Source organism: Meleagris gallopavo, chromosome 2 (genome assembly GCF_905368555.1).
Source record: "Meleagris gallopavo chromosome 2, MGAL_WU_HG_1.1, whole genome shotgun sequence".
Classification (NCBI taxonomy): Eukaryota; Metazoa; Chordata; class Aves; order Galliformes; family Phasianidae; genus Meleagris; species Meleagris gallopavo.
Window position 1 is genome coordinate 36,826,248 of NC_139405.1, and position 13,993 is coordinate 36,840,240.

Here is a 13,993-nt window from a genome sequence, read left to right on the forward strand (position 1 = left end):
TTTACTATTAGTAGTCACTCATAATATGCTGAATCAACAACCACATTTCTCTAAAATTGAGAAGATGTCTATATACCCAGCTTTCAGAGTACAATTCCTCTAGTTAGCCTTCATAACCATTTTCCTGTGTTTTTCAAGCAGCTTAGAAAGTGACGTTTGGTCAATTTAAAAAATCTAATTTGAAGAGATGTGCCCAGGTTCACAGACATTGTCTGAATTAAAAAATAAAAATAAAAAAAAAATCAACAACCACCACCAAAAAAAGAAGAAAAACCCACTAAACTCAGAAACAATCTTACTGGGATTTTAGAGACTTCCTTGCATTCCAATTTTCCAAAACAACCTGATAATAGCAATTCTTCAGACTAATAAAAATTTGAAAGAATATGAGAACTTTATTCTGTTCTGGCATACAAAAACAAACTCTAGTAATTTTTACAGGATTATTTTTTTCTACAAAGGAGAGATGGCCGAAGTGAGGACTTAGTGTCACATACACTGTTATTTGGTTTAAATATATAGTACTATAGTGCTCAAGTTTGTATTTAAAAATGCCTGGCCTTCACTATTTACTAAAGAGAACAAATTAATGAAACATACTCACCAAGCATGAACTCTAGATTTGCTTGGATTTTATACCACATCTATGCCTTCCCAACTACTGAATGCTTGCACAGTGGAAAGCCACTGCAAATGTAAATTCTTATAGAAAAACCTGATTACATCAGTTCTCAAGAACTAATTTAAGAACATGGAATATGAAGTTTCCTTATATCTGCTTTTTTTCCTTCTAATATATTTATAAATCTAATTATTCAGTGGTTTCAGAATGACCCTGAACAGGTTTTGATGACTGAGAAAGTTAATGAGCAATCACTAGTGTTATTTGCTGGTCCTGCCTTACTTTCAGAGAACAACATGCAGAAAATAAATTGCAGAAATGAACTGCAAGATTCAGGAAGAGAAAACGTTTAGCTGCAGATTTCAATTGTTTCTCTATCTGCAGGAACAGAAAATCATATTATCTAACTCTCTGTATTCCAGAAAAAAATTATGCACTAACTAAAGACGTATTTTAATCCTACAGCCTACATGACTTTTTAAGAAAGACGTAACTCGAGGAGGAGGTAAAGGTATTATGCAGAAATAACTGATAAGATTCTATAGCCTATAGAAGAGATTAGAGCAGATGGTGATTTTAAGTCTTTTTTCAGCTTAAAAACCATGAAAGCCTTGCTTTTTTTTTTTTTTCCTCATCTGAAGTCAATCATCAAGACTGCAGTGCCTTTTGCCTTTTTTGAACAAGGCCAAAGCTAATTCAGAAAGAAGATACATGAATCTTTAAAAAAAAAAAAAAAAAAAAAAAACAGAACGCTTGCTAAAACTTTTGGAAAAAAAAGTGGCCTAACAATAAGTTTAGGGAAAAAGATGTGTATTTTCATGCACATAGGTTTGTCTGTTACTTTAGCACTAACTCTTAATGTGCCCATCATGCTGGCACTGCTCACCTAAACATGTTTTGCAGCAGCTTGGTCTTTATCTGACCCTTACTGATTGAGGGACTGGGAGTGCTTCTCTATTTATTTCTGTGCTACAGAACCACTCTGTCTCTCCCAGCATATAGAAACTATTAGAAAGATGAATTATACATTCCCTTTGCTCCCTGATACAGCCTCTTCAGTTACTCATATGACTAAATATTAGTTGTCATCAAACATTCGTAAGTATTTTACTGTGGCTTAAAGTGGCAAAGCAGCAGCACATAAATCAAAAGCTTTAATTTTCCATTCCATACACCACAGCCTATTAAAAGATTCAAAATAGACTAAAGAAGCGGTAAAGAAACAGAGATCTTACATCTCTGCGCAAATGTAGGTATTTACCAGGCTACTTAATGCTGTAAAGACCTTTTATAACAATTATTTGAGATTTGAACTGCATCATTTTTATTACGCTGAATAGAAGAACAGTTCAGCTGGCGCTAAGGAAGGTTTTTCTCTTCACAGACAATACAGAGATCCTTGCACAGCTATGTTCCTAATTTAGACACCCAAACTTACACAATGTGACTGCTCTTGTGCATATGCTAGCACGCACTTACACCCACAACCAGAACAACCTTTTTGACATCTGAAGCAAATAGAGTGCACTTTTCCAGAGAGTCTTGCTTCATGCACTGACAGTGTTCTGCATTCAGCTGAAACCTTTGTGAACAACATGGATCTGACAGAAAGTGTTGTGCAGCTCTTACCTTACATGGCTGGCTGGGAAGCCAAAAAGTCACACAGGTTCAGAACAGAGTACATCTGGGTTATATCCAAAAGTCAATGATCTAGACTTGCATAAAGTTTAGTTATTTAAAATTTATGATTTTCTTTCTACCATTTATATCTCTCTCCCTTCCCTGCTTCTCGGCAATCATTTCAATGCCAACTGATCTACAGACTCCTGCAGACCAGGCCTTGTTCTGCAAGAGGGCCAGGAGGAGGTGGGCTCCTCACTGACGTGGGAGACAAATCACTGAGCAAAGGTATAGCTGCATCATCGTGCAGCACTTGTAGTGTACAGAGCAGTTCCATTATGCTGCTGTGCAAAGCAGAGCCCTCCAGAGCTGAGCAGCAAGGCAGGTGGTTGATAGCTCACAGGAACATGGTGCAGCAGTTTAAGACCTGGACTGTGGAGTATAGTGCTGAACTCTAAAAGGATGATTGTTAACTGTTATCACTGAAATATAGCTAGTGTCAACATTCGTGCTCTTGTGAAAATCACTATACTTGTGGAGTCTTCCACATTTTGGCAGGGCTTGGCCTTAGATCTTACCAGAAAATCTTTCTTCCCAAAGTAGCATATTTTGTGGATTCTAAAGAGTTCTTTCTGCATTTCCTCTTTTAAACAGTTCAACAATTTTGAAGCCTCTACTTTTCAGTGCTTAGACTAAGCAGATTGTGACAAAGATCTGAGAACCAAAGTACTTGTTTATGCAGTATTTCACAAAATCACACAGGACCACAGAATTGCAGGGGTTGGAAGGACCTCAAGAGATCATTGAGTCCAACCACCCTGCTAAGGCAGGTCCCTACAATAGGTCACACTGGAAAGCATCCAGATGGGTCTTGAATATCTCCACAGCAGACTCCATAACCTCATCTTCCACAGATATTTTTACTATGCATTTTAATTCACTGTGATGCCATAACTAAAGCACAGTCCTTGGATGTCTATACTTCAGTACTGAATAAACATCCTCGAATGATAGTAATTGGTTTAAGTGAAATACTCTTTTAGCCAAAAAAAAAAGTCAACATTTAAACTGTGGACTTCTCAGCTAGATCTCATAACCACACATTTCAATCAAGCATTTCTAAGTAATTTAAAATATCACCAGCAAACGAGGAATACAGATATCTGCAGGGAACTTAGGCATCCTTTCAGTAATGTTCTACCTTCAAGCTTAAAAGACAACTGCTTCTTTACCCATTTCCCATCTTATCTGTTGTGGAGCCACAGCTACCACTTAGAACCTACCTGAGCTACAAATTAATGTGTATTAAAGCTGACACTCCTACCAAATAAAAACAGTCTTCACGCCTACCTATCTTTCTCTCTGCATGCTTAATTCATAGTAAGCAGCCATATAGTAAAACAAGACAAGATTATTTTTCAGCTGCTCTGGCTTCCCAAGCAGGGTGGGCAGATGGTGAGCTTTGCAGTGCTGGGGCACCTTCCATCAGTCACAAGCACTGGTGGCAGCATGGATCAGAGCTGAGGCTGGGGATAGAGCCAGGCAACACAGCACAAGCTTCCAGGCACAAGCAGCACCAATAGGCCACAAGCAAGATTCTGCTTTGCACAACCTACTGTGAATTGGCATAGCCTAAATAAGCATTTGGCAAGTCTCACATCATCTCATGCAAAGCATCTACCTCCTCAAAGTCATTAATTGTGTGCTAAGCACTTCTTATTTCAAGTAGGAAACAATAAAGAAGGCAAAATTCTGGAGGCAGTGGTGCAGTGGGGACTTGGGATCAGTATTGCCAGTGTTTGTATAGTCCTTACCCAATCTATTCTAATGCTTTTAATTAGTTTATCACACACAGCGGAAATGAGAAGAATGGGGCTAGAAGTAACCGAAATTAAAAATTTGAACATGACCAGAGCTCACTCAGTACCATGTTAGGTAATAGAAATCAATTAATTGATGTTGTAACTCCTATAATTTCTCTTCCCTACTGAACTATAAAACTACAGGACGATCTTTCACATGATTTTGCTGTAAGCTATGGTGGTGCAGTAGACACGTGCACTCCATTTTAAGAAACTTACAAAATAAAAGTAGCTTTAAAGTACAAGATCTTTAGAACATTCTTATGGTAATAGCACACATAGAAATTAAATTATGCAATCTCTGTTTCTGAGCATACCTCAAAATGAGAAAGTTTGGCAACACAGAACTCAAAGTGTATTTTTCTGAAATAACCACTATAAGAATCTGAGAGTAAAGCTGAGCAGAGAATATTCCATAAGGTACCTATTGAAGAGGGGAATATTAACATTTTCTCTGTAGAGATATAGAAGAAACCTTTGTTTCTAGTCAAATAGAAAAAAAAAATCAAACTGTTTATCTGATTACTCAGGCAACATTACATGCATTTATTGGTCTGTTTACCCTCTGATGCTAAGTGGTTTCTTAAACATGTACGTGACTACATAACATACATTTGCAGTACTTCTTGCAACATCAGGAATGATGAAGTAAACAAGAATTGGGGTTTCTATCAGTAGAAACTGAGTCTTTTTGGTTGATGGATGGTAGGAATTCTTCACAAAGGACCTTGATAATTAAAATGTCAACCAAGTTAGATTGTTCTTTCTGTATGAATGACATCTCTTGTTAATCACCTATTCTTTCTATGGCACTTGGATTTTTCAGACAATCAAACATTTGATTAAGTTCTTGCTCAGTAGAAAAATAAATATTCTCCATTAACATTTGTTTCAAGAGAGGCTGGTACTCTATTTCACAAACAACAAAGATGATTCCCCTATCCTTCCCCAAAGCATCTGAAAACTTACAAACCATGCTTAGCTATTCTCTGAGGGCACAGCCTATAGAAGTTGTAAACTTTCAAGCTAAATAAAGAATTCTCATTCTTTCTAAAGAATGCTTATACTGATCAGCACTAGCACTGATGATTAGTTATTCTACTCCTCTAGCCCTCCCTTGTGGAGCGTAAGGCTGTGCCTGTAGGAAGGCACAGCTCCTAGATACATATTTATGAAATAGTTAAGCAAAAAGGTACTGCTTAAATGATGTTGACAACACTAAGGAGCTGCAATATTTCTGAACCACAAGGCTGCTTCTCTCCAAAGTTGACAGTCCAAAAGCAACTGTTTCTTATGTAGTCTACTCTTTTCATATTGTGCAAACACCGTACTTACCTCATCTGCTCATGTAAATACTGTCCAGTTATCTTTTTGACAGCAGGAAAGATTTTATGCTTACCCATCATTTTTCCATCAGGAAGTCACTTCCTAAATTATCATGCCTTTGGAAATATAACACACTTGATTGTGCTTTATGTCTGGTAATCCAACATCCGTGGTTCATGAATTTTAGGATTAAAGAACATACAGCAGATTTCAAATTTAGGGTTCAGTATTAATTCCTCTGGACTATAGGACAGTGTATCTGGCTGAAGCAGAGTAATTGAGTGCCTGTTTCATCTACTGTGAAAGGCCAGCATGGTTACTCTACCAGCAGAATATATCATAAAGCCAGGTCAATTGTAGTCTAAACCAGATCACATTTTTATCACAAATTAGAGTTTAGCCACTGTTTGGGCTTTGATTAATGGATGAAAAACATTACACAGACTATATTCCCCATGAATGTTTAATGAATGAATCGTATGCTCAAGTGGATGCTCAAGTTGGAACAAAAAATTGGTGGCTGGCAAGACATCTCAAGAACCCTGGCATGTGGTTATCCAGCTGCTGGGTCCCCACTCCTTTTGCTGGTGGTGTTTCTCTGCATACGGTACAGCACAGGTTGCTTCAGCACATGAAACTTGCACAGCCGCTGCACTCTGGTAGCAGCCAGTCAGTAATGCTAAGAATCAAGAATAAAAATCACGCAAACTATTAGAAGGAAATCTGCTTCTGTACTGACAGGTTAGGATTCATAGCAAATCAGAAGATAGCTCATATGGGAACAGGATTTCACCGATTTCTGGCTGTCAGGCAGGGGAAGCCTAAATTATACATCTGTGCAAACTTGGCTTTCCTCTCCGTGGTCAGGCATACAGCCATAGGAAGTCTGAATGGATCAGTTGGTTTTTTTTTGCCCTGCAGTTGACATTCAGCTCATGCTCCCCTGTAGCAGCATCATGAGGCAAACACACAGCAATTCAGTCATGTGTGATACACAGGTGAAGACCATAACAGTTCATTAAAATGTTAGACTTAACTATCACAGGCTAGCCTGGAATCTACTATTTGAAGTTATAGGATCTTTTTAACTCAAGGCTTATAACTTTAAATAAGTAGGAGCATAAACCCTAATGAATTCAGTTTTCCCCAGAATAATTGGAACTCTCCATCACGTTGAATCAAAACTGAATCTAGAAGTATTGTGGCTGTGAGGATTCTACTTGAAAGATGGAAATGTATCTGCCACTCACTAATCCAGTTGCAGATTGCCATTCTTAATTAGAAATATTTCCATGCTTACAGGAATGTTTCCAGGGTCTGGCGAAGCAGATTCCTGACTAGAGAACTAGGAAGACCCAGAATACACAAATCACCAAAATGAGCCTGTTTGGATGAAATGTATGAAAGTTTATAGGTAGTTTTTGGACTAGTAACAGTAGTTAATATCAGAGCTGCCCGAAGATGCTGGAATAAATGGGCCTTTCTTTTTTGCTTACAGCAGATGTAGAGATGAGAGCTGAGAAAATTCTGTCCCCTCAACTTGAAGCAATCTCTAGGCAAACAACAGCAAGGGCATGCAGCTTGCCACTAAGGGAAGGGAGAGAGCAAGAAAACAGTGAGTATGCAGCACTCCCTTGACAGCTGTAATTCTAGTATTTACATAGAAATAACAAATATTAAATACTGGCTTCTGCATAATACCCATCAAACAATATGCATGTGCTTTACAGCAAAGAAAAAAAAAATCACAAAAATTAAAAAGTTTGTGATGGCTACAACAGAAACAGATGTGTAAAGGGTTAAAGTTTCTTCTTCAGAAGAATGGTCATGATGCTGATCCACAAACCATCCTATGTAAGACTTGTTTCCAGGGGAAAAAAAAAAAAAAAAAAAGAACACTTGTTTCTTCTTGTTTTGGATTATGCATGACTTCTCAGACATAATATTGCTAAGGGCTGTTTTTAAATTGTATAGAAGTCTCACATTTGATTTTCTCCAATCCTGTAATTATTATTAGCTCTCTAGTAAAGAACTCTTACATCAGAAAGGGATAGAAAAGCAGTCCAAGCATTTCTAGCAGTCAGTGAACACACCACTACAAGCTTTTGGAAAAAGGGCTTCTGTAAAATTCAGTGAAATAAAAGTTTGTATCGTTCATGCACTTTGTCTCCTTAGTTTTGCAGCACCTCCAACTCCTCAGGCAGGGAACGGAGAGGAGGACACCAGCCCTGTATGTAAGGTCACTTTCCCAGCTGCTTCAGCAAGAGCTCCCTGAGTGCTGCTGCTTCTTGAACAATTGTTCTCCCCAGCGTTTCAACTGCCATGGCTGCCTTACGATTGCCTGGCACAGAGGGGTGTTGTTTCTTATTGTTTGTAGATCTGAACTTGAATTGTGAAACCAAGCTGTAGCGCAGAGACAGGAAATCCTTTTACCATCCTCTACTGTGGTGCTTCAAGAAGGAAACTAGCAGCTAATAGAGGCAAAGATGTGCAGTAGGAGGATGGATTAGAGAGATTCCCATGAACAATAAAGCCTGAATGAAAAGTGTCCATTTCACAACTGGCGGCATTTCCAACAGAAGCTATCAGGATTACGTCTGACTTCCACTCTACTCAGCAAATGAGCAAGGGTAGAAAAGAATGATAACAGTTTGGGACCTGAATAAAAACTCTAGCAGCAAGAATAGAAGTAGCAGCAGCAAGAAATGAGTAGTGACCTATTTCCAAAGAAGTATATAGCCATTAAAAGTACTGTGGGTGAATGAAGGAACTAAAACTCTACTTACAAGTAAGGCATATTTTACTAATACATGAAGAGATAAAATGATAAAATGTTTCACATGTTGCTAAGAACTTCACATCATTACAGACATCTTTTGAGCTACAAAAGCAAGACACTTCATATTTCATGCTGAGTTTTCTGGAAATAAACTATAGCACGTTTCTCAAATTTATTCAGATTGACCAGCAATAGCAGGTTTGCTATTGCTAGCAAATAATGACAGTTTTTGCCTTGCCATTGTTCAGCATCCTGCAGACATAGACAGCATGAAAAGTATGATAGAACTGTGATTTTATTGATATCTGCAGAATTACATAATATGAAATACCCAAGGAATGCTTTGAAAATACATTGAAATATAGTTTTGTAGCTGAGAATTTGCTCTATCAAATAGTGCCACAGTGCACTTTGTAGCTGCTGTAGTTTTCATGGAAATAAATAGGAGACATTAATTTCAGAACAACATACACTTAAGGAGGAAATTTAACAAAGAGGAGCTTTTTAAAAGCACTAAATGAAGCTCCAACAGCATCTAGAAAGAATAAGATACTTTTCAAGTAAGCATCAAGGACTACGAAGCTCAAAATCTCATTCAACAGTGTAAGTTTTAAAATCACAGGAGATTTGGTATCATGAAAATATTTTTGGAGCAAAATGCTAGCCACCTGCATTTACCAATCTTTGTCTGCTGAATCAGGGCACTTTTACACCTTCAATCAATGAGATTGCAAAACAGAATAAATACCCATGCTGTTGGTTTTGTTCAGCAATCTCCATCAAATGTTCCTGAGATGGACGGTTACAATTGATCATACTAGACCCACAGCTGAAAAGCTTGACTGATCTTGGCCTGACAGGGGACCATTTTCTCTCAGACAAGTGTTCTAGAATGAAAGTAAAAATTACTGTCATAGTCCCAGCCATCTATTTCAATGAGCTACTAAAGGAGGATTAAAACCACATCCTGTTAATCCTCAAGTGTTTTTGACATGACTTGAACGCTGAATTTTCTTTCCAGATTATTGCATCAGGACTGATCAAAGTTGCGTTTGAAATAAGTAGCAGTTTTTCCATGGACTTCAGTAGCAGCTGGATCAGACACCAGAACTGCTTCTAAGAGGTGCTCACTTCAGCTCCTAGGCAGCAATTATGACAGCAAACATACGCTAATCAAGGACTGAAAGTAAAACACTACCATGAAAACTCCTTTCACTATTTACTCCCTCCTCCAATCTACTTGGAGCTAGAAAGAAATTCAGTCTATTTCATTCCATTCACTAAGTAGTAAAAAATGTGTCAGTGTCTGGAATCTTCTAAGGAAGTACAAATATTTTTAAGTTCAAGAACTTAAAATGTTAATCTTCAGCATGGTGCTATAAAACCTTTCAGAAAAAATAATCCTGAAAGTGCACATCAAAATCTTCAACAAAATCCATGTCAAACACTTCTTGTGGAATAACCAGGGATTTGGATATAGCAGCAGGATTCTGTTGTGGAAGAAACTGACAAAAGGTTGAAGCAAAGCATGTAGTAATGCCTAAAATGGCATGAAATGCTGCTGATCCTGTCGCCGCAAGCCTATAATCTTGTTAGCCTTAGCTGACTGCTACCTCCAGTTTTATAGATTCTTTGCCTAATATTTATCTGAAGAACAAGATACTGTTCAAGTAAGTTTGTGGAACACTCTTCCATCATATTAAGTTTTAAGTTTTCTTGTCTCACTGCTTTTCAACTTGTTTGTATAGACAGTATTGTAACACTGAATTAAGGCTTTTGTTCCTTCAGCTGCCCTGCAATTTGAGGAACAACATCTGGAAGTTAAAATATTAAAATTAAATACTTACATTTATTTCCTAAATAAGTTGTGTAAAGATGGCCATGTTTTCATAAGCAGCAAACTTCTTGACTAATGAGACTGGCCTGCAAACACTTGGCCAGGAATAAAATTGTTTGATCAGATATTGATAATCAACTCTCATCTTGTGGGCCTTAGAGAAGCAATGTAATTGCTATATAACAATATTCTAAAGAAAGCAATGTATTTAATTACAAAAGGTTTATGAAAGCCCAAAATACAACAGCAGTTAATGAGAAGCCATTGATTATAAATGCCTGATTAAACGAAGAGAACCTTGTGAAGTATTAGCAAAGCATGAGGTTTCACAATTAACGATTTCCAGAAATAAAAGCAGCTGAGCACAGACAAGATTAAGACAGCAATTGAAAAATGTACCCTGATCAATGACAATAGTTACAGTACACACCAGTTTGCTAAATAAGTCTTCACCATTCAGTGCAGCTTTTTCTTACTTTCTGTACCACAGCTGCCCTAATATGAAAAGATATGTATATATTTGTTCTCACAAGGTCATAACAGGAACAAAAGTACAGAAAGATCCACCAACCACAGAGAGCTGACACCTTTTTAGACCCTCTGTTTGTACTTCACTTGTGAAGCTCAACCTAGATTCCCAAATGATGGCTGGATTAAAAGGGAAAACAGTTATCCATTCTCAGGGAAGAGAACCTTTCTGAAATTTAAAAACAAAAAAGTAATATACATTTTCTAATCTGTCTTAGAAAATCATACACAGAGACAACACATGGCACTTGTGGGTCATTAGTAGAGCTGAGTTAGATCTTCACACCTGTATTGTGGGGGAGGAAAAGGAGAAAATGCTATAAGTACAGCTCTAAAGAATAAAACGTTCAATGAAATTGCATTCTTGTGCACTTTAAAAAATGACATTTAAAACACTTTGAGTAAGGAAAACAACAACCACAAAAAAAAAAAAATCAGAAGATGTATATATCACAACTTTGATCTGATCTGGGTAGGTAACGTCTCTGTGCAGATACAGAGCTAACATAAAGTTTTAACATCTTTGAAAGTCCTGGAAAAAGAAGGATGATTTATTTCATTTAACACAATACTGTCAAACTCAGAACATGAGCATTCTGTCAAGAACTTTCCCATACATAATGATTCCAGCAACTCCCAAGAGGTGGTTTTTGTTGGTAGTGGTGTTGTTTTGTTGGGTTTGTTGTTGTTTTTTTAGAACTGCTTGCATGTAAGCTGGCTACAATTTAAGTAGATTCTTCCTTGCTCTCTCCCACATATTAATATGACTATAACTCATTAATCTCATCCATAGATTACATAAAAGTAAACTCCCTAAGACTTGTTCTCAAATTATATTTCTAATATTTTGATGGTAGACAGAAGATATAGGCTATAGTCTTTATTTTCATTTATTATAAGATAAATCCTGAGAATACCTCTATTTTAAGAAATGCACTTGCTACAACTCTTGCAGTCTTCTATCTCCTATCTACAGGCCTACCCACTCTACTGAAATTAAATTACCTTCTGTGAATCCCACACCTCTAGCTTCCTTTACTACAAGTACACATCCTACCTGCATAGACATTTCTTGAAGATATTGCAAGGTAGAGCTATTGACTGCAATTGACTTTAGTGTCCGATGCTTCCCAGCAAAAAAAATCTCTTCCTAGGTCAGATAACTTTTCGCACTTTGAAACAAACTTTTAAAAAACATCTTAAGGTTCAAGTTTGACAGAGTCTACAAAGGATCCTGTCTGAGGAAACTGACATTCAGGTTAACGGGGCTGCCCGAAGGAAAAAGGAAAAACAGAAGAGGTTGGCTGGTTTGATAAAAAGGTAGAAAAGATGATGAGCTAAAAACTAAGATGATGTATATCTAAACTTCCATGTTCCATCCACTTATTTCATGCTCTTTTTGCAGGAAGGAATGGCAGATATTGCCCTAGCATGAGATCAGGATCTTTAGGCAAAGGCCATACTGGTGATATGGCAGTCAGGCAAAAACTCCTGAAAACAAGGTCTTTAATTTCTCAGTCATCATGGCAGACTAGGGCCACAAGGGATAATTTCTAGCTTGCTTTTAGACATCCCCATTCAAGTTGGATCAAAAATCCAAAACACCAAGTTTGGTAATCTCAGCTGAGCTCTATTTGCACAGCTATTTATATCAAGCATGTTGGCATGGTCAAAAATCTCAAGATATTCAACCACAGTGGTATTAATAGAACAAGAGAACATGGAGGCTTACTGCATTGGTTTTTCAGTTCTGTGTTTCACTGGACAGCATACAAATTAAGTGGGAAAGTGGGAAAAACACGTTGCTATTCTGTTCACAGTATATTTTAATTTTCAAAGAGGCACCTACACAGGCCTGACAAACAAATCAAATGACCTTGTAGGGGGCTGAACAGGCTTTGCCATGCCAAGGATATGATAACTGAAAACAAAGGAATAATTTCTCCTGTGACTGAGAACACATACTGCTGCTTCTGTACGGAACTAATGTGCTGAACTATAAAGCTACTTCTTTTGCTCCTCCAGTGCTCCAACAACATAACACTCCTTTTTTTTTCAAGACACGTTCAGGAAAATCAGCCAACATTTGAATCAATTTTTCATGAAATTCAGCCACAGTTATTAGTAAACTAGACCCTTTCTGAAAAACAGAACTTCTAACAATTAATATTCTCAAAGTCCACCTCTCACTGTTACTGTTTCTGGACACCACCTATGTTTCAGAAAAGAAATTAACTGCAAGGGTGAACAAAGATTCATAATGCTTAACAAAGATGCAAATAATTCTCAAATTTCATCAGCAAGCAGTGAGATATTCTCAAATACAAAATAAATCAGGGAGGTGTGTAGGGAGAAATAGTATCATCTCACCATCAGTATCACTCCCACACAAGATAAACTGATCTACAATCTTCCCAGGAGTAACAGCAGCACTGAAATAGATCTCATAATGAAGATGCATGTTTAGGGACAGCATTCCCCCCCCTCCCTGGAAGCAGTCAAGGTCAGGCTGGATGGGGCTTGTAGCAACCTGGTCTACTGGGATGTGTCCTTGCCTATAGCAAGGGGGGTGGAACTGGATGACCTTAAAGGTCCCTTCCAACCCAAACCATTCTATAATTCTATGATTCTCTCTTGACAGTCACCAATAAATTTTATCTGCCTCAAAACTTAATCACCACGCTGCTGGTCCGACTACAAAATATGAGTGTCAAAAGTAAATTATTCATGAAAATTAAAAACAATTGTTTACAAAACATTCTTAATTTTTCATCTCTTACATCCTTGTTAGTATTACTTAGAAAAGTACTGCAAAAAATCTTGTATGCATTCTAAAGTTGTCCGTCTTTCCTGCATAGTATCAAGTTCCATTTTATTTACTTCAAAGAGGTAAAATCTTACCATATCTTTTCAGTATAGCTATGTAAGTGAACATCTCAATTGGTAAAACGATACCACCTTCCTTTATAATTTACCTTCTCTTTGGAAAGAAGAACATAGATATTTCTTATTCAAGATAACAACTGACAGTTTGAAACCACCCCAGTTAAAAACATTTGGATAACAGCAAGGAGTAACTCTTCCAAACATATTCTCACAATGACAAGTTTTGCAGGCTAAGATGAAGATCTTTCTCAATGTATGGATAACTTAAGTGGAATAGCATTTGAAAGCCACTGCTTATAATACAGCGTAACATCTCCATTGGGTTACACAGAAGTGGACCTACTTTGTCAGTATGAATCCACTAAAGCTGTACTCACTCAATGATCTGCTATTGATTTCAGGAAAATAAATAAACAAACAAACAAAATCAAACCATTCAAGTCAAACTCTGACCACATTTGCATGTTCCCAATATGAATTTCAGACTAATAAGACACTTTTCTTCAAACGCTGAAGATACGGAGTGGTGGAGT